The sequence below is a fragment of the Hypanus sabinus genome, chromosome 2, assembly GCF_030144855.1.
Source record: "Hypanus sabinus isolate sHypSab1 chromosome 2, sHypSab1.hap1, whole genome shotgun sequence".
NCBI lineage: Eukaryota > Metazoa > Chordata > Chondrichthyes > Myliobatiformes > Dasyatidae > Hypanus > Hypanus sabinus.
This window is the reverse complement of record NC_082707.1, coordinates 83,359,389-83,381,878: the sequence shown is the minus strand read 5'-3', so window position 1 is coordinate 83,381,878 and position 22,490 is coordinate 83,359,389. Positions and strand designations below refer to the sequence as shown.

At 40.7% G+C, this 22,490-nt stretch overlaps 1 protein-coding gene across 2 annotated transcripts in view; it reads right to left on the bottom strand.

The window, feature by feature from the left end:
• The window catches only part of fam168b (family with sequence similarity 168 member B), a 62,974-nt gene extending 46,259 nt beyond the window's left edge, over positions 1-16,715 (bottom strand). For both annotated transcript variants that reach the window (XM_059949098.1, XM_059949100.1), the window contains exon 1: positions 16,546-16,715. The gene's annotated coding sequence lies outside the window, so the exon portion shown is untranslated. The remainder of the gene's footprint in view (positions 1-16,545) is intronic.
• Between the last annotated feature and the right edge of the window lie 5,775 nt (positions 16,716-22,490).

The following is a 22,490-nucleotide window of genomic DNA, read 5'->3' as shown; positions in this document are numbered from 1 at the left end:
TTTCTTTCCCCATCAGTTTGATGAGTGCGCTTGCTCAACCACATCCTAAACAGAACACTCCGCTGAGGGATGGTCTTACAACAAAGGCAAATGTAGGAAAAAAAAACTATAAGGAACTTTTTTTCAGAAATCAATACTAACAGCAAGTGGCTAGTTGATGATCACAATATGGAAGTCAACAGCCTCACCATTGCTGTACTAGGGCCTTTAAATCTCTTCACTCACTGGCAATTGCTAGCTCTTCATTGCTTAAAAATACTTTGATATACCTTATGTCTGAAGCTAAAGGTCTCACATTTTTTCAGAATGAACTTCACCTGGCAAATTTTCACCTTCATCTTATAAATCAACATCTGTCTTTTTGACCTTATGTACATCACTCTGCCATGCATGCTGAAATTGTGAGCAAACTGAGATTTGTAGCATCATTCCTTCATCTAATCTCTTATAAATACTGTGACATAGGGCTACCTGGCATCCACTACCTTTCATTTAAATGGCTTGCAAAGCCAAGGGACCAAATTGTCCTATCCACCAAACAGTGATTGTTGAGTAAATGCTGGTATTTAGCTGCCTTTCTGACAGGGTCCATACCGACTGTTAACTCTCCAATCGTTATGTACTCAATTCAGTCTCTCACTGCACTGTTGAGTTCATCTGAAGCTCAAAATCTCTCAGTATTTGTGCTTACGGATGGCCATCACTACTGGTAATCCATACAGTTGAAAACTAGAATGCTAAATGGCAAGATGCCTTTTGGAAATCTGCAGTAATATTAAGGGACAATGCACGGTTGCTTTAGGGACACAAAAAAACAGCTAATGAGTGGAAGATTATGTTAGCCAATAAATTACCTAACTCCATTTATTTCTATTTACTTACACCATCTTAAGCAGATCTTAGCAAATGCTTTCTGAAAATAACAAACCTCCATTAACTTAACTAGATTAAATGTGACTAGCCCTACACTAATTTTCTTGATTTGTCTATATTTGTCCAAGTACTCAGAATACTTGGGAAAAATATTTTTAATAGAACATAAAATAGTACAACACAGTTCAGGCCACTTGACCTATGATGTTTTGTCAAACTTTTAACCTACTGTAAGATCAATCCAACCATTCCCTCCCACACCATCTTTCTTTCAACCATATGCCTATTTGAGAATCTCTTAATATGCCTAATAAATCTGCCTCTACCACCACCCCTGGCTGTGCAATCCATACATCCACCACACACCATCCTACCCACCTCCCCCCAACCATACTTTCCTCCAATCACCTTAAATTAGCCTTGTATTAGCCACTTCCACCCTGAGAAAAAGTCTCTGGCTGTCTTCTATGCCTCTTATCTTGTATACCATTATCAAGTCCGTCACTCCAAAGTGAAAAGCCCTAGCTTGGTCACCCTCTCCTCATAAGACATGCTCTCTAATCCAGTTTCCTAGTAAATCTCACCCGAGACCCTTTGTCAAGCCTGGAAATGACATTTAAACAGGTTTATTTTAATTCGCAGAGAATGTGGGGGTAGGAATAGACAAAATGGAATATTGTGATTGGGTGAGACCAGGTAAATTGGATCAATGAAACAAGACGGTTATGATGTTTCTTTGTCAGTTATATGTCTTGCTAATAGCATGATTGTGAGACAAGCCCAGCAGATGAATGGAAAAGAAAAACTGAGCCAAAAATCGTAGATGCATTAGTGACAGAAAAGGCCATTTCTAATACATACATTTTTAATACATTTTATGTTAAAAATCTGATGTTGCCCATAAAAGGGAAATTGCTCAAGTTTGCATTGGATCTCAATTAAACAGTGCAGGAGGCCACAAATTAATCAGAGTTGCAGTGGAATGAAGATTTCAAGTAGAAGTCAATCAGAAGCACAGGCTCTCCCCAATGTAGTTACTAAATCCACACTTGCTTTCTCCTATTACAAAGTCACATCATGAACACTAGATGCACAAAGCTAGACTGATAGCGGTGCAAATTAATCCCTGCAGCATTGGTAACATTTGCTTGGATAACAAATTGCCCCAAGGAGATTCATAATGTTGTATTTAAAGTGCTATACCAACAAAAATTGCTATCAGCATGTTATTTCTTGAACTATCTTCTTTGATCACTGGGATGATACATCCTGTTACTCCATCACTAAGATTAGAATGCAACTTCCAATGTCCTAAATGTTATACAGCGCTACAGTGCAGAATAAAGCCAATCTAGAAAGCGCCAAACTGTTATTGTGCCTGGTAAAGCAACTTAAATATTTTGGAGTTACTGTGTCCTACCTAGAGTTTTGCACTATTAACTGAAATGAACTGATGTGTACATTATGTATTTAATTCACTGCTTTAGTTCTTGTGTATGTCACCTAAACATGGTTGCAATAGGACAGAGACCAATGATGGGGCTGACAATGCTGCAGAGAAAAATAATCAATGCCCTAAACAATTTCATCCAAACTCAGTTTAATGCATACAGTTTGATTACTGTTACAGCCACAACTCAGCAAGTGAGAAAACTGCATTGCCAATTACCGGAAGCCACTGATAGCATTTCAGTTATTAATCAGTGATCTTCAAACTCCGAAGTGCATATACTTGCTTTAAAATGTTAAGGAGAGAAAATGTGTACTACTTGTATCTGTTGTTTAATGAACATTTAACTGTAAATCAAGAACATCACCAGTCTTAGAACTGCTTCTCAGTGACACTTAGCTAACTGGTGACTACAGTCACCACCCAATTTCCTGTTGGTAGATAAGGGAGCCAAGTAACCAAGTAATTTCAAAAATATGTTTGACAGTGTCCAGAGGTCCATTCTTCACATTCTCCAGGTGAATATCCAACAAAAGGGGACTTTTGTAAAGTTTCTTATTCATACAGGATGATATAATAAAATTAAGAATGCTAAGTAATAAATAGTTTCAAGAAAAAGTCTGTGAACCCTTTGCAATTAACTGGTTTTCGGCATAGTTGCTCACAAAATGTGTTCTGATCTTCATCTAATTCATAATAACACAAACACAATCTGCCTAAACTAATACACACAAACAAATTGTACTAGTTCTCATCAATATTGAGTACACCATTTAAACAATCACAAGTCTAGGTTCAAAAAAGTATGTGACCCTCTGGGGTAATGTCTTCTACAAAAGCTATTTGGAGTCAGGCGTTCCAATCGATGAGATGAGACTGGAGGTGAGGGGGGTAAAGAAAAAAGACACATAAGGTCAGTTTATTGAAAGAGCCTGCTCCTCTCAAGAAAGATCTGTTCATGTGCACCACGCCTCAATGAAAACAACTTTCAAAGGACCTTAGAAGAAGATTTGTAGAGTTGCATAAAGCTGGAAAAGGCCACAGAGCATTTCTAAACACGCAAGTGTTCATAAGCCCAGAGAGGGAGAAATTGGCCGCAAATGGAAGAAATTCAGTACTGTTGCTGCTCTCCTTCAGAGTGGGCATCTGCAAAGATCACACCAAGAGAAGGTGAAAAATAACCCAAGGATAACAGCAAAAGAACTACAGAAATCTCTAGAACTCTGTTCATGTGTCCACTTTAAGAAAACACTGAACAAGAACTGTGTTCATAGAAGTACACCACAGAGGAAACTATTGCTCTCCAATAAACACATTGCTGCACATCTGAAGTTTCCAAAAGACCACCCAGGTGCTCCACAGTGCTTCTGGGACAATATTCTGTGACAATGAGACAAACCATTTGGCAGAAACACAGAAGTGCATTTTGGAGGAAAAAGGGCACTGCACACCAACACCAAAATCTCATTGAACTGCGAAGCATCACGGAACGAGCTTCATGGTTCGGGGATGCTTTGCTGCCTCAGCGCTTAGACGGCTTGCAATTGTTGAAGGAATAATGAATTCCAAATTGCATCAAGACATTTAGAGGACAAAGTCAGGGTAGCAATCAGTCACCTGCAGCTTAATAGAAATTGGATCATGAAACACGACAATGATCCAAAATATAAGAGTATATCAATAGAACGGGTTTAAGAAGAAAGTTTGTGTTTTGAAATGGCCAAGTCAGAGTCCATACCTTAACCCAATTGATTTACTACGGCATGACCTGAAGATTGTTAGTCATGCAAGGTAATCCAGAAATACTGATGAACTGAAACAGTTTTGTATGGAGGGGTGGTCTAAAATTCATCCTCGCTGTTGTGCAAGTCTGATCAGCAACTACAGGAAATGTTTAGTGGAGGTTCTTGCTGCTAATGGAGGTTCTACCAGTTATTAAATACAAGGGGTGATGGACAGGTTCATGGCCTAAGGTAGAAGGAGTCAATTTTAGGAAACCTAGCACATTTATTTTTCAACATAGTCCCCTCCTACATTTACACACCTAGTCCAGTGGCTGTGGAGCATACGGATCTTGGACCTCCATAAAGTGTCCACAGCAAGAGTGATTGATAAGTTTGTGGCCTAAGGTAGGAGATGAGTTACACAACTCTCGTTACATGCACTTGTAGATCAACTCTTTGAGTGATTATGCAGTTGTGTGTTATTAGCAAAGGCAGATTGTGTTTATTATTGTGACTTAGATGAAGATCAGACCACATTAGAAACATAGAAAACCTGGAGCACAATACAGGCCCTTCAGCCCACAATGCTGTGGCAAGCATGTACTTACTTCAGAAATTACCTATAAGGTTACCCATAGCCCTCTATATAGCTCTGCCACTTCTCAAACCAGTTTTGCATCCTATCAATGTTCCACTGTAACCTCTGACAGCCCTCACGCTATCCACAATACCCCCAACCTTTATGTCATCAGCAAACTTACTAACCCATCCCTCCACTTCCTCATTCAGGTCATTTATAAAAATCACAAAGAGAAGGGGTCCCGGAACAGATCCCTGAGGCACACCACTGGTCAACAACTTCCATGCAGAAATATGACCCATCTACAACCACTTTGCCTTCTGTGGGCAAGCCAGTTCCGGATCCACAAAGCAAGGTCCCCTTGGATCCCATGCCTCCTTACTTTCTCAATAAGCCTTACATGGGGTACCTTATCAAATGCCTTGCTGAAATCCATATACACTATATCTACAGCTCTACCTTCATCATGGTTAGTCACATCCTTAAAAAACTCAAACAGGCTTGTATGGAACAACCTTCCTTTGACAAAGCCATGCTGACTATTCCTAATCATATTATGCCTCGCCAAATGTTTATAAATCCTGTCTCTCAGGATCTTCTCCATCAACTTACCAACCACTGAAGTAAGACTCACTGGTCTATAATTTCCTTGGCTACCTCTACTCCCTTCCTTGAATAAGGAAACAACATCTGTAATCCTCCAATCCTCCAGAACCTCTCCTGTCCCCATTGATGATGCAAAGATAATCGCCAGAGGCTCAGCAATCTCCTCCCTTGCCTCCCACAATAGCCTGGAGTACATCTCTTCCAGTCCCAGTGATTTATCCAACTTGATGATTTCCAAAAACTCCAGCACATCTTCTTTCTTAACGTCTATATGCTCAAGTTTTTTCAGTCCACTGCAAGTCATCCCTACAATTGCCAACGTCCTTTTCCATAGTGAATACTGAAGCAAACTATTCATAAAGTATTTCTGTCATCTCCTCCGATTCTATACACAATTTTCCACTGTCACACTTGATTGGTCCTATTCTCTCACATTTTACCCTCTTGCTCTTCACATTCTTGTAGAATACCTTCGGGGTTTTCCTTAATCCTGCCCACCAAAGCCTTTTTATGGCCCCTTCTGGCTCTCCTAATTTCATTCTTAAGTTCCTTCAGACTAGCCTTATAATTTTCTAGATCTCTATCATTACCTAGTTTTTTGAACCTTTTGTAGGCTTTTCTTTTCTTCTTGACTAGATTTCAACAGCCTTTGTACACCATGGTTCCTGTACTCTACCATCCTTTCCGTCTCACTGGGATGTGCCTATGCAGAACACCAGGCAAATATCCCCTGAACATTTGCCACATTTCTGCCATGCATTTCCCTGAGAATATCTGTTCCCAGTTTATGCTACCAAATTCCTGCCTGATAGCTTCACATTTTCCCTTACTCCAATTAAACACTTTCCTAACCTGTTTGTTCCTATCCCTCTCCAATGCTATGGTAATGGAGGAAGAATTGTGATCACTATCTCCAAAATGCTCTCATTGAGAAACCTGACACCAGACCAGGTTAATTTCCCGATAGCAGATCAAGTACAGCCTCTCCTCTTGTAGGCTTATCTACATATTGAGTCAGGAAACCTTCCTGAACACACCTAACAAACTCCACCCCATCTAAATCCCTTGGTCTAGGGAGATGCCAATCAATATTGGGGAAATTAAAACCTCCCACCACATCAACCCTGTTATTATTGCATCTTTCTAGAATCTGTCTCCCTATCAGCTCCTCGATGTCCCTGTTACTATTGGGTGGTCTATAATAAACACCCAGTAGAGTTATTGACCCCTTCCTGTTTCTAACTTCCACCACCGTGACTCAGTAGACAATCCCTCCATGATTTCTTTTCTGCAGCTATGACACTATTTCTGATCAGCAGTGCCACACCGCCACCTCACATTTTATGAGGATTAATGCAGAGAACCAGGTAATTGTAAAGGGTTCACAAATTTTTTCATACAACTGTACATCCAAACCAATGAAATTTGAAATTTGTAAGAAAACATCTTTCTTGATACAAAAATGAGCAGTTGGAGTAACTCAGAACACGCAGCATCAGATTAAGAGTCTTGATCCAAAATGATGACTTTCAATTTCCATTTATTGTAGCTGCCTGACGAACTGCGTTCTTGCCATCTCATTTTTCAGCTGCAGATTTCAGCACATACAGACTTGACGTAAGTGTCTACTTCACCCCAATTTGGACATACAGTAATGCAAGTCAGGACATATTTCTCCCTTCTATAAAAATGAACCATTCATTCCTCCACCCAGTAACGTTTTGTGTATACCCTATTCCTGCCAACTACATTGTGAAGAGCAGACTAAATGCATGTTAAGCTTTGGTTTGTTTTTTTTCTAGTAAGAGTTATAACATGGTACAACAGTAAAGAGCAATTGCAGCGATTCATAGCCTTGCAAGGAAGGGCACTTACAAATTACAGCTGAAGATCAATATTGCACACCAAAAAATTAAAATACTAGAATACTAATAATTATTACTTCTGAAAATGATGGCAAGGGAAATCTACGATGTTTTCTATGATTTGTGAATCTTAGGGTAGGGAGGTAAGGCGATCGGGTACTTTGTTTTTAAAAACATTAAATTAACATTTGATCTGAACAAATTGATGCATCACAACTGCATTTCGCATCTAAGAACCCGTTGGAAGCTGCATTCATACTAACTAAAGCTAACACTTTTTCCTTCTGATAAAACCAAGATACCCTCAACAATTTAAGAAACTGTATCAAAACCATGTGCATCAATAGCAAATCTGAATTTTAGCCAATGATAACAGACTTCAATAATGGTCCTATATCTTTATCAATGAAACACAATATAAACCAAGTACTGCAATGCAACATTCCAACTGAAATCTTGATGTGCACCTGGAATACATGTCCTGTGGAGATCATCTAATGTTGTTCCTCACGTCCACCCTAGCACTATTGGTAAAATACTATTTCATTCCTAATGTTCTCAGATTGGGTCGCACTCTGATGCTTCAGCACAAAGATCTACACTGAAACTCAATTTGCATACTGAAGTAAGTATTGTTTGGAATTTAGTCCTTCAGATGAGACATTGAACTGAGGCACCCATCTAAACTCTCAAATATATGGACCAAAACCCCCTTGTCACTACTTTCTGAAAGCGATGAGTAGCCAGCTAGTCTCAATTATTATGCCTCATTCATATTAACATTTTTTTTAAAATCCTGCTTTTTTGAAAACATCATGTTTTATGAAGCAACGCACAAAATGCTGGAGGAACTCAGTGGGTCAGGCAGCATCTATGGAGAGAAATGAACAGTCAACATTTCCGTTCAAGTGCAGCTGAGCTCCTCCAGTACTTTGTGTGTTGATCCAGATTTCCAGTGACTACAACCTCTCCTGTCTTAAGTTTTAAGGACTATTACAAATATCGACCACCTCGTTTCCTGCATTTCAATAGCAATTATAGTTTAAACATTGTTTAAGAATGAAATCCTCTGTCCCCCACATTGGAAGGTACAAAACAAACTAAATTAGTCTCTCTTATTACACTCTGAGTTTTGCAGCAACATCAAAATCAGAGAACATGTTTTAGTGTTGGTTATAATTATTGCTTAAGTGAATCAGAATTTTAAACACTAACATTTCTTGCAGCCCCTTATTGGCAGATAACATTTTCTCCATAATAAAAAGACACACAGACCAGCAGGAAACTCACAGGATTTCTATGTTCAAAAGCCATCAATTGTATAATTGAGCAACACACACAAGATGCTGGAGGAACACAGCAAGTTAGGCAACATCTGTGGAGGGAAATAAACAGTTGACATTTCAAGCCAAGTCCCTTCAACGGGGCTAGAAAAGAAGGGGGCAGAAGCTAGACAAGGTTGGGGACAGAAAGGAGTACAAGCTGGCAGGTGTCAGATGAGACCATATCAGGGAGATGATATATCAAATTGGGATGGATGGATGGAAGAAGGAATCTAATAGGAGATGACAATGGAAGAAAGGAGGGGAACCAGAGAGAGGTGATGGGCAGGTGAGTAGAACAGAAGGGGTGAATGGGTAACCAGAATAGTGAAATGGAAAAATAGAGAAGATGGAGCTGGAGAAATTACTAGAAATTGGAAAAATTGATGTTCAAGCCATCAAGTTGGAGGCAACCCAGATGGAATGAGAAGTTGCTCCTCTGACTTGCGTTTGGCCTCATCGTGACAGTAGAGGAGGTCATGAACAGACAGGTCTTAATGGGATTGGGAAGTCAAATTGAAAAGGGTAGCCACTGGAAATCTCTGCCTTTTATGGTAGAGAAAGTGAAGGTGCTAGATAAAGTGGTCTCGCAATCTGCATCAGATTTCATCAACAAAGAGGAGGTCACACTGGATGCAACAGATGATCCTGACAGGCTCACAAGTAAACTGTCATCTCACCTGGAGGGAATGTTTGGGGAATAGTGATAAGGGAGGTGATGTAGGGGAAGGTGTGGAATTTGTTACACTTGCAGGGATAACTGTCAGAAGGGACATCAATGGGAAGAGATAAGTGGACAAGGAATCACAGAAAAGATCCCTATGGAAAGCAGGGATGGGTGTGCTTTGTGGTAACATCTTGTTGGAAATGGCAGAAGATACAGCGGCTCACAGAGTGATAAGTAAGGGAACCCTTTTCCCTGTTAAACTATAGTGGCAGGAAGATGGGGTGAGGATGGATGTATGGGGAAATGGAGGAGATATGGGTGAAAAGAGTATTATATCACTGGCGTTTTAGATGCAGTGCAGTCTATAGCTCAGAAATGTACATTTTGGATTGACTTGACAAATCTTTCTACAAACCTTAAATGCTGCTTAATGACTAGAAAAACAACTTCATGCATTTATATGTAACTACTGTCAAAAAAGACTAAAAAGAATGCAGAGAATGCACTGCCAGTTCTGATGAAACATTAACTCTGCTACTTTAGACACAGATTTGCCTAACTTGTTTTAATTTCATTTGAAGGTGCAAATTTGCCTCTTTTTTTCAGCTCAAGATTATTAAAGGGTTGAAACCATAGCATTTGAAAACCAAATATAAAAGTGCATGTTAAATAATGACCAATCCGTGGACTGAAAAGGTAAAAATGATGTTCTTCAAATCTTGCTCCAATATTCTTTTATAAAAATTTCCCTACATTCATCAACTTAATTTATGAGTCAGCTAAAAAGAAAAATCGGAAATCTAGCTTCAAACAAAATTCAGATTGAATTTTTGAATTACCAGGATAAAAAGAGACTGGGCGAAAGAAAATACTAGTGTCCAAAGCAATTTGACAAGTCAATTTACAACATTGGTTTGCAAGACAAAGGTCTAACTGGTCAAGTAAAAGGTACACAAAATTCTCATTCAAGCCAGATGAACTGATTAATTCTTAAGTTGATAAAGAACATGGATACAAAATTGATCACAACTACAAGCACTACCATTGAGTTTTTAGTGGAAAAGGGAGGGAGGCAGAAGAAAGGAAATTATAGTCCAGTTATCCTGACTTCAATGGTTGGGAAGATGCTGGAGTCTATTTTGAAGGATGAGGTTTTGGGGTACTTGGAGACAAGTGATAAAGTAGGCCACTAAAGTCAGCATGATTTTCTTAAGGGGAAATCTTGCCAGACAAATCTGTTGGGATTCCTTGAGGAAATAACAGGCAAGATAGACAAAGGAGAAACAGGGGTTGTTGTTTACATGAATTTACAGAAGGCCTTTAACAAGGTGCTGCACATAACCCATGGTGCTACAAGGAAAAATACTAGCATGGATAGAAAGAACATTAGCTGACCAGGCGGAGCCAGTCAGAATACAAAGGGCCCTTTCTGGTTGGCTGCCCGTGACCAGTGACGTCTGTATTGGGACTGGTTCTTTGCACATTGTATGTAAATGACTTAGATGATGGAATTGATAAGTGGAGGAGCAGATAGTGTTGAAGCAGGGAGTCTGAAGGAGGACTTAGATAGTTTAGAGGAATGGGCAAAGAAGTGGCAGATGAAATATAGTGTAGGGAAGTCTATGGTCATGCATTTAGGCTGAGTAGGTGATCTATCTTGACTGACATCCTCTCATTCACAAAGGTTAGTTTTCTGCCTATACAATTTATTCCACATTATACATAATCGTTACAAGACCCCAGACACAGTACTGAAGACCTGATCATTCCAGATTATTTGTAGTTCCATAGCTTTTAGGTTGTCTGAATTGTTGTTTCAGATCACTGAATTACTAGTCCACTAAATAACCTACTGTGCCACCACTGTGTTAATCCTAACTACTTCCTTTAATCCTGATAATGACAAAGTATGGAAGATAGCCAAATAGGGACTTAAATGAATACAATGGTCATAATGTACCAAGCAAATTTCCCTGGATTCTAGAGAGTTCCAGAAAATATAAAAAAAACAAAAATGTCACACCACTATTCAGGAAAGGACGAAGATAATACAGGAAACTATAAACCAATTAGCCTAGCCTCTGCCATTCTGCTGAAATCTGTTATCAAGTTACAAGCAGGATGTTTAGAAAAATATCTAAAACCATACAGTCTATAAGCTCCAAAGGGAAATATGTTTTACAGATTTTCTAGAGTTCCTTTAGTGATGAAAAGAATAGGATGGATAAAATGAAAAATAGATGTAGCATGTTTGGATTTACAGGTCTTTCTAGTTACTGTACAAGAATGCACAAGCTTGAAGGCAAACTATTGAATGTATAGGATAGTAGCGAATAAGACAACTAATCAGGACAATCTGGTTATTTCCATATAGATTAGTAACTACTGGGATGCCACTGGAATCAGTGCTGGAACTTCAAATATTTAAAACCAGTTAATAGCTTGGACAAAGGGGGCAAGTGTACAGCAGTAAGTTTGTCGATGATACAAAAATAAGTGGGTTAGCAAGTTATCAGGGAGAGAAAGAAACTGCAATCAGCAAGAGTGATAGTTCGTCGGTGGCACAACTCGGTTTAAAAAGACATTGAGTGCTTTCGACTTCCTGCATTCAGCACGAGAGGTTCTTCACTGGTGGTGCAGTGCGAGGTTTAAAAAGAACTCCAAGGATTTCAGCGGCCTACAATCAACACGGGGCAGATAAAAAGGGAGGTGCAAGCGGAGCAGCCAGGCTTTGACTCGATAGGCTCGGGCAAGCACAGTGGAAGATCTAAGTTAGTTTAAAGTTTTTTGTTAGTAAATACCTAGTACACTCAGAATGGGCCTATATTTCATGGTTTGTTCCTTATACGAGATGCAAGAACTCTAGGAGTTTGCCAATCCCTGTTAACTACATCTGCGTGAAGTACACTGTGCTGCAGCTCCTTGGAGACAGCATTAAGGAATTGGGAGCCGAAGCTGGATGACCTCAGCTCATATAGGAAAATGAGGTGATGATAGACAGGAGCTACAGACAGGCTGTCATCCCTACACTGTAGGAGGCAGGTACCTGGGTGACTGACAGGAGAAAAAAAGGGAATAGGCAGCCAATGTAGAGGATACCTCTAGCTGTTCTCCTCAATAATAAGTATACCATTGAGGGGGACAACCTCTCAGGGGAAGCCACAGCAACTGGGTCTCTGGCACTGAGTCTGGCTCTGTGGCTCAGAAAGGGTAGGGGAGAAGAGGAGCACATTAGTGATAAGGGATTCCATAATTAGAGGAGCATAAAGCAGTTTCTATGGATGTGAACATGACACCTGGTTGATACATTACCTCCCAGGTGCCAGGGTAGGGAAATCCAAATCAGGTCCATGCCAGCCGGAAGTCGTGGTACTTAATAGCACTAATGACATGGGTACGAAGAGGAAGGAGGTCCTGAAGAGAGAGTACAGGGTTAGGCAGAAAGCTGAAAGCAGAACCTCCAGGGTAGTACTCTCTGGATTGCTGCCTGTGCCAGTGAAGATAAGAGTAAGGTGATTTGGGAGATGAATGCATGGCTGAAGAATTGATGCAGAGGACAAAGCTTCAGATTTCTGGATCATTTGGATCTCTTTAGTGGAAGCTATGACCTATATAAAAACAATGGTTACACCTGTGTCATAGCTGAAAGATTATAGTTGGGAGCTTAACATCCAAGGATACACACTGTATTAAAAGGACAGGCAGGTAGGCAGAGGGGGTGGTGTGGCTCTGGTGGTAAAAAATAAATAAATCAGATCCTTGGTGGAATGGCTGTGTTGGTGAACAATTATATCAAATATTTAGAAAGAGATGACAATAAGATCAGAAGCTGTAGAATTCTTGCAGGCAGACAAGAAACTGTAAGGATAAAAAGGCCTGATAGAAGTTATATATAGGCCTTCGAACTTTAGCCAGGATATAGGCTACAAATTACAACAGCTGATAAAAAAGGCATGTAAAAAGGGCATTGTTGCAATAATCATGTGAAATTTCAATATGCAAGTAAACTGGGAAAATCTGGAGGGAATTTGTACAATACCTACAAGATGGCCTTTTAGAATAGCTTGTGGTTGAGCCCAACAGGGGAACCGCAAAGAGTGTTGTGTAATGACCAGATTTGATTAGGGAGCTTAAGGTAAAGGAACCCTCAGGAAGCAGATTTCTTAATATGATAAAATTCTCCCTGCGGTTTGAGAAGTTGAAAACAGATGTATCCATTTTACATTAAAGGGAAATACAAAAGCATGAGAAGGGAACTGGCCAAAGTTGACTGGAAGGGGACTCTAACAGGGATGAAGGCTGGTATATCTGAGGGAAATCCAAAAGCCATAGGAATACATCTCAAAGATGAAGGAGTAATCTAAAAGGAGGATGAGGCAACTGTGGCTGACATGGGAAGTTAAATACAGCCACAAACAAAAGGCAAATAATATTGCAAAATTAGTGGGAAGGTAAAGGATTGGGGAGCATTTAAAAACTATAAGCCATAGAGAAATGATGAAGGTAGGCTATCCAATAATATAATAAAGGATACAAGAAGTTTCTTTTCCAGATAAGAAGAGTAAGAGAGGTAAAAGTGGATATCTGGAAATGATGGTAGAGAGGTAGCAATGGGAAAAAAAGAAATGGCAGACGAATTTTGCCTCAGTCTTCCCTGTGGAAGACACGAGCAGAATGCCAGAAATTCCAGAGTGCCAGGGGACAGAAGTGTCATTGCTATTAATAAGGAGAAGGTGCTTGGGAAGCTGAGAAGTCTGAAGGAAGACAAGTAACCTGGACGAAACGGAATATACCCCCTTGGTTCTGAAAGAGGTGGCTGAAAAGATTGTGAAGGTATTAGTAATAATCTTTGAAGAATCACTAGTTTCTGGAATGGTTCCTGAAGATTAGAAAATTGCAAATGTCACTGAACTCTTTAAGAAGGGAGGGAGGCAGAAGAAAGAAAATTATAGGCTAGTTAGCCTGTCTTCAGTGGTTGGAAAGATGTTGTACTCTAGTATTTAGAATGTGCTTTCATAGTACTTAGAAAAACATGATAAAATGGTCCAAAGTCAGCACAGTTTACTAAGAGGAAATCTTGCCTGACAAATCATTCGGAATTTTTTAGGAAATAACAGGCAGGATAGAGAAAAGAGAATGAGTGGATATTGTTTATTTGGATTTTCAGAAGGCCTTCGACACAGTGCCGTACATGAGGTTGCTTAACAAGAACCCATGGTATTACAGGAAAGATAGTAGCATGAATAGAGCATTGACTGACAGGAGGCAAAAAATGGGAATAAAGGGGACCTTTTCTGGTTGGCTGCCAGTGACTAATGGTGTGCCACAGGGGTCAGTGGTGGAACCACTTCTGTTCACATTATACATCAATGATTAGGAAGAAGGAATTGATGACTTTGTGGCCAAGTTTGCAGACAATACAAAAAATAGGTGGAGGGGCAAGTGGTGTTGAGGAAGCAGGGCGGCTGCAGAAGGACTTAGATTGGAGGAATGGGCAAAGATGTGGCAGCTGGAATATAGTGTAGGGAAGTGCATGGTCATGCACTTTGGCAGAAGGAATAATAGCTTGGACTACTTTCTAAATGTGAAGAAAATTCCAAAATCAGAGTTGCAAAGGAACTTGGGAGTCCTCATGCAGGATGCCCTAAAGGTTACCCTGCAGGTTGATTCTGTGATAAGGAAGGCAAATGCAACGTTAGCATTTATCTTGAAAGGACTAAAATACAAAAGGATGCTGAGGCTTTATAAGGCACCTTTCAGACAACACTTGGAGTACTGAAAGCAGTTTTTGGGCCCCTTATGTAAGAAAGGACATACTGGCATTGGAAATTGTCCAGAGGAGCTTCACAAGAATGATCCCAGGAATGAAAGGGTTAACGTATATGAATCATTTGATGGCTCTGGGCCTGTACTCACTAGAATTTAGAAGAATGGGGGGGGGGGGAAGATGGGAGAGAGAAAATCTCATTGAAACATTATCAAATATTGAAAAGCCTTTGCAGAGTGGATGTGGAGAGGATGCTTCCTATAATAGGGGAATCTAGGACCAGAGGGCACAGGATCAGAATTGAGGGGCATCCACTTCAAACAGAGATGAGCAATTTTTTCTTTAACCAGAGGGTGGTGACTGAGGAATTCATTGCCACAGATAGCTTTTCAGGCCAAATCATTGGGTATATTTAAGGCAGAAGTTGACAGGTTCTTGATTAATCAGATGTCAAAGGTTACAGGGAGGAGAATGGGGTTGTGAGGGATAATAAATCAGCCAAGATGGAATGGTGAAGCAGACTAGAAGGGCTGAGTTGCCTAATTCTGCTCCTATGTCTGATGGTCCAAAGACAAGAATTTGGGAGATGCAGTATGTGATAAAATGCAAGATTATTCACATTGGAAGGAAGAATGAAAAAATATTAAAGCGCAAGAAAAAAGGTTACATCTGAATTACATACAAAGATGACAGGTAAGGGAAGCTAAAGGGATTGAGAGCATAAAAATGGGGAAACCTTGATGCAATTTCATTAGCACATAATTCTGAGGGAGATTGCTAGTGTAGTTGCTGAGGTATGCAGAAGAGCAAGTAAATTTCAGAGAGATCATCCATCTTGGCAAGAGACAAGGATCCTTTTGAATCATTAATTTTTGGAATTCTCTATCATACAGTGTGGAGGCAGAAATGTTGAATATATTTCAAGAGTGACAGACTTTTAATCTGCAAAGCAGTCAAGGAATGAGAACAACGCTGAGGTGAAAATTAGATCAATCATGATTTCACTGCAGAGTAGTTTTGAGGGTCGATTCCTGATTTCTCACGTTCTTATATTAAGAATAAAAGTGCACTTAAGCAACTAAAACAGAATCACTGCAAGGTTTTGGTGCCAATGTTACGAAGAGTAAAACATGTTGCTAAACTAATATTGGCAAAAATAGTTTTGGCCACAATGAACCTTAAGACATCACTTACTAGGCGATGGGGCTGCTGTCAATACCAAAAAAACTGAGTGCAATGAAAAGCAGTTGCACTGTTCTCTGGGCCTATAACATTTAATTTCAGCACCCAACGAGGCTGCTGGCCCGGGTTTGCCAGACCGATGGATGCCACGCTTCGTGCGTTCCCAGTGACAGGGTGCCAATGGCAACCAGCAGAGAGAGAGAGAGAGAGAGAGAGAGAGCAGGTTACAGAGCCGAGGCACAGCCACTGACCCAGGGTCAGCGTTGCCTGCAAGGCTGGTGTTCGCTCCCTCCACCCCCGAACGACTCTCCCTGTCAGGCAAAGGGGGTGAGGGACGGCGTCAGGGGCGGATGAGGTTATAGCGCGGTAGGAGAGCGGGGCTCGGCTCCTGTCGCCGACAGCCGGGGCCTCCGCGCACAGCAACAATAATAAAGCCCGGGCCCAGTAAATGGGGCGCGGGGGATGGTGCGGGGTTGAGAGATGCGATTCCAGGGAGGGCCCTGACTCACCTATCACAGCGATGGAGCCTCTGTTCTACTCTACTCCGTTCCGCTACGGGTACGGTCGCTGCTTCACTCTTCGACTTTACCCCCGGGCTCAAGCTCTCATCGGCGGCGCTGCGCAGTAACTCCAAGACCAGCACACCTCCGGCCTGCCCGCCTTACCTCACTTCCGCCAACCAGGCCCTACGTCGGCAGCGTCATTACGTTCGCGGAAAGGGGCGGGGCCAGAACAGGAAGGCCGCTGTCGGTCAGAAAGCGCCTCTCCTGGGATTAGCTCTATAATCGGACAAAATCCCTCATGGGAGGCTAATCTAGGAGATCAAAATGCATGGCACCCGCGGCAAATTAACTGCTTGGATGTAGAACTGGTTTGCGCATCGAAGACAGAGGGTAGTGGTTGAAGGGACTTAATGGAGCTAAGGGTCTGTAATTAGTGGTGTCCCGCAGGGATCTCTGCTGTTTGTAATGTATATAAATGCCCTGGATGAAACTGCAGATGGGTAAACATAAATTTACGGATGATACCAAGATTGGTGAAGTTGTGCATAGTGTAGAAGCCTGGCAAAGAATACAGCACACAATAGATCAGTTGCAGATATGGGCTGAGAAAGGGCAGGCGGTGTTTAATCCAGATAAATGTGAGGTGTTGCATCTCAGTAGGCCGAGCGCCAGGACGCATTTACACGGCCCTTTACACAGTGTTGCTGAGCAGAGAGATCTTGGGATCCAAGTTCATAGCTCATTGAAAGTGGCCACATAGGTCGATAAAGTGGTTAAGAAGGCTCATGGAATGCTTGTTTTCATTAATTGAGCATTGAGTTCTAAAGTCAGGAGTTTCTGTTGCAACTTTATAAAACTGATTAGGCTACATCAGGAGGATTGCATACAGTTCTGGTTGCACCACTATAGGAGGGATGTTGAGGCTTTGGAGAAGATGCAGAAGAGGTTTACCAGGATGCTGCCTGGTTTAGAGGGCATGTGCTATCACAAGCGGCTGGATAAACTTGGGTTGAGTTCTCTGGTAGAGGTTTACAAGATTTTGAGAGGCATAGAGATAGTGGACAGAGAGTATCTTTACCCAGGATTGAAATGTCTAATACCTGAGGACACATATTGAAGGTGAGACAAGGTAGGTTCAAGGGGGGTGTGAGGGGTAATTTTTTTCACTCAGAGTGGTGGACGCTTGAAATGCACTTCCTGTTATAATGGTTGAAGCAAATATATTAGAGGACTGATGGAGAATCTTGACCCAAAACATCAACTCTTTATACCCCTCCATAGAAGCTGGCTGACCTGCTGAGTTTGATCTACATGAAACACAGACATAGGAAAGCAGCATCCATCATCAGAGGTCCCCTGCAGCCAGGCCATGCTCTCCTCTTGCTGTTGCCATCAGGTAGAAGGTACAAGAGCCTCAGGACTACTCACACCACCAAGTTCAAGAACATTTACTACTCCTCAATCATCAGGATCTTGAACAAAATGGGATAACTACACTTAACTTCCCCATCCATTGAGATATTCTCCCAACCAATGATCACACTTTAAGGACTCTTTATCTTGTCATCTCATGTTCTTATTATTTATTTCTATATATTTGTATTTGCACAGTTTGTTGTCTTCTGTATTCTGATTAATATTTCATTGATCCTGTTATTGTTAGTTTTCTATAGACTTGCTGAGAATGCCCACAGGAAAATGATCCTCAGGGTTGTACATAGTTACATATACTGTTGTAAGAAGAAGTTTGTGACCCCTTTGCATTTACCTGGTTTTCTATATTACTCAAAAAATGCAGAAATTCAGTTCTGTGGGCTGAAGGGCCTGTATTGTTCTGTAGGTTTTCTAAAGTGTGGTCTGATCTTCATCTAAGTCACAATAATAGACAAATACAATCTGCCTAAACTAAAGACACACTAACAATTGTACTTCTTGTCAATACTGAATGCACCATTTAAACAATCGCAGTCTAGGTTCAAAATTAATATGTGAACCTCAGGGATAATGCCCTCTGCAAAAGCTGTTTGGAGTCAAGTGTTCCAATCGATGAGAGGCGATTGGAGGTGTGGGTTGTAGAGGTGTCCTGCTCTGTAAAACAGACACACAAATTCAGGTTACTGACAGAGCCTGCTCTTCTCAGGAAACACCTGTTTACGTGCACCATGCCTCAATCAAAACCACTTTCAGAGGATCTTAGAAGAATTGTACAGATGCACGAAGTGGGAAAGGGCTACAAAACATTTCTAGTGACATGAGTGTCAGTCCATAGTAAAAGAAATTGTCTACAAATGGAGGGTAACAGCAAAAGATCAGCAGAAATCTCTAATTTGCTAAGGTCTCTGTTTCAATAGGTACATTTAATGTCAGAATTGTACACAATATACATCCTGAAATTCCTGTTCTTTGCAAACATCCACAAAAAGAGGAGTGCCCCAAAGAATGAATGACAGTTATACATTAAAAGCCCAACCCCTCAGCTCACCCCTCCCACACACAAGCAGCAGCAAGGCAACAACCCCACCAGCAAAAAGCATCAGCTCTGTGCATGTATCTTAAAAAAAGCGTGGCTGCATGTCTCAAGTTTGCACAAGACTATCTGGATGCTCTACAATGCTTCTGGGACAATGTTCTGTGGGAGAGGTAAGACAGAAGTTATCTTTTTGACAGAAATGCACACCATTATGTTTGGAGGAAAATGAACAATGCCCACCAATACCAAAACCTTATCCAGCTGTGAAGTATGGTGGAAGAAGCATCATGGTTTGAGGGAACAATGAATTCAAAATTTTATCAAGAAATCTTACAGGAGAATGTCAGAGTAGTGGTCTGTCATCTGAAGCTTAACAAAAATTGGATGATGCAGCAAGACAATGGTCTGAAACACAAGAGTTAATCAACAGAATGATTTAAAAAGAAGAAAGCTTGTGTTTTGGAATGGCCAAGTCACCTTAACCCAATTGAGATGCTGTTACATGACCTGTAGAGGTCTGTTGGTGCAAGGTATCCCAGAAATATTGATGAACTGAAACAGTTTTGTGTGGAGGAATGGTCTAGAATTCCTCCTCAACATTGCACAAATTCGATCAGCGGCTACAGGAAACTTTTGGTGGAGGTTATTGCTGCTAAAGGAGGTTCTACCTGTTATTCAATACAAGGGTTCACATACTTTTTCCAACCTGGATTGTGAATGGATAAGCAACGTGTTCAATAAAGACAAGAAAAGAACAATTGTTTCTGTGTTATTAGTTTAGGCCAATTGTGTTCATTTATTGTTGTGACTTAAATGAAAATCACCACATTTTATGAGTAATTAATCTAGAAAATGAGGTACAGTAATTGCAAAGGGTTTACAAATGTTTTCTTGCAACTGTATGTACTTTGGTAATAAAATTTATTTTGGACTTTGAGTTCTTCGAGCATCTCTGTGTGTTATTCAAGATTTTTACACCTGCAGAATCTCTTGAGTCGTTGATACTTTTTTCAGTTTAGGCTGTTTCCAGAGTTCCACGTCAGCGCTGGTCCGAAAAACAGTGTACTGTTGTTGTGGCCAGCATCAAGGGCATAGTCTCAGTGGAAGGGTGTGGGCCACTCAGGGCAGGGCAAAAAGAAGATCAGCAGATCGGTGAATCTTCGCAACTTCTTACTGATTCGATGAGCGTATTCAAGACAGATTATTATATTTTTAAGTGAAACCAGGAACAGAAGTAGACCACTTAGCGTTTTGAGTTTGTTTAAATTTATTGTAGCCATGGGCATGTATGTATTTGGTATAAATACTATGCAACAGCGCAGTACGTTATAAGATGACGACAAACACAAGTTAATATGCACATGAGTTAGACATAATGTACACATGTAAAAAATAAACAAGAATACTAGTGTAAGATCAAAAGAAACAAAAGTAGTCTCAGGTTACAAATGCAAATTCCTGGAGCACTCACCAGGTTCAGCAGCATCTGTGGAAGGGAAGAAAAAGTCAATGTTTCAGGCTAGGACCTTTCACCAGGATTGGAAAGGAAAGGGAGAGAAGTCAGATTAAGAAAATGGGAGAGAGGAAGGAATACAAACTGGCAGGTGAGGGGGGAGATGGCTTAGGTGGAGGAGAGAGGAATTAAGTAAGAAGCTGGTGGAAAAACTAAAGGGCTGAAGAAAAGCGAATCTGATAGGAGAGCAGAGTAGATCACAAAGGAAAGGGACCAAAATGAGGTTAGGAGAAGAGAAGAGATAAGCGGGGAGCCAGAATAGGGAGGGGGAGAAATTACCAAAAGTTAGCGAAATCAATGCTCTTGACTTCAGTTTGGAGGCTACCCAGGTAGATGAAGAATTACTCCTCCATCCTGAGAGCTGCTCAATATGGCAGTTGAGGAGAACATGGACCAACATGTCGGAATGGGAATGGGTATTAGAATGAAAATGGTGTTGTTACGGTTTTGAAAGTCAGTTCAAAAACGTGATGAGAGTGAGGAAGAGGCAGTTGTTGAACGTCGAGGTGTGGTTCTTTATCCCCCTGTACCTCTTGCCATCTGGCAGCATTGAGAAGAGAGCATTGGCCCAGGAGGCAGAGGTCTCTGGTGATGTATGCCATCTTTCTGAGACATCACCTCTTGTAGATGTCCACATTGGAGGAGAGGACCATACCTTCGATGGAACTGGCTTAGTCTACCACTCATTCACACAATCATGGCTGATCCTCCACCTCAATAACACATTGTCAACCTATACTCTTATGTATCTAGAAATATCTCTTCCTCCTTCTTAAAATATATTTAACAATTTCCCTCTGCTGCCTTCTATGTGGAGAATTCCACAGGTTTACTTCCCCAATGACTGGTTTCCTCATTCAATCTTTAATGATTTGCTCTAAATATGAACTGTGATCTTTTATCCTAAATCCCACCAGCTCTGAAGCTGGGGAAATTACTCTACCTGCATATTGTCTGTACAGCTCATTAAGAAACCTGTACATTTCAGTGACCCCATTCTTATTCTGATCTCTAGTAAATACAAGCTGCTGTGATTTGTCGTGGCAATTTCTTTGTCAGCTATAATGGGAAACAAGCGTTACCCGTTAATGACAAGGCTACTGTCACTGGAAGTGATGCAAAATATGATCACAGTAATTATTTCCATGTTTAACTATTTTCTACTGCTGAGACAGTTCACAAGAAGTCCAACAGTTCTAAGCCAAGTGCTTGTTAGAATTTGTGATAGTTGGATGAATGCTGCTCAACATCTTCACCAAGTAAAAGTGAGCTGCTGAGAAGCGGGAGGATTGGGTGGAAGTAAATATACATCGACCTGTCTGGTATAACTATAAAGAATTCATTAAGTTTAAAACCAGCAACCAGACCTTAATTCTCCATTCATGTACAGTGAATAACTACCTCGATCTTCTCATTACTACCCATTCACTGGGCAGCATCTGGGAAGTTTGCTCACTTGAGTAGAATGAATACTGGACCAAGTGTCTCACAGTGGTAATCTGAGACAAGGATAAACTGGTGTGGGCAACAATATGTTAGGCTGCTAATAACGACTTGTATCTGTTGTGCAATCAATCAAAGTTTGTTTCTAATTTTATTTTGGCTATGTTAATCAGATTAAAAGACCCTTAATTTACATATGTAAAGAAACATGCTTATTTTAGGCAGCCATGTGGGATGTCTGAAAAATAATCTGTGGTAATTATTTGACTTTCTTTTAAGCCATTTACCCTAGTATTTATCAGGATAATTTATACATGTGCAGACCTTTTTTGAAATAAGGCAAGGGAGAGGTGTCAGTGGATACTGCTTTACAGAGAATAAGGTAGAGTTATTTGTGCAGAATATGTAAATATGATGCAAAAAGAAAGCCTCTGCACTTAAAAGTGCCAATAGTTTCTTTCAGCAAATACATACATTGTTTAGAGAAAGAACTGCATATGGAGTAACATTATCCTCATCTGAAAA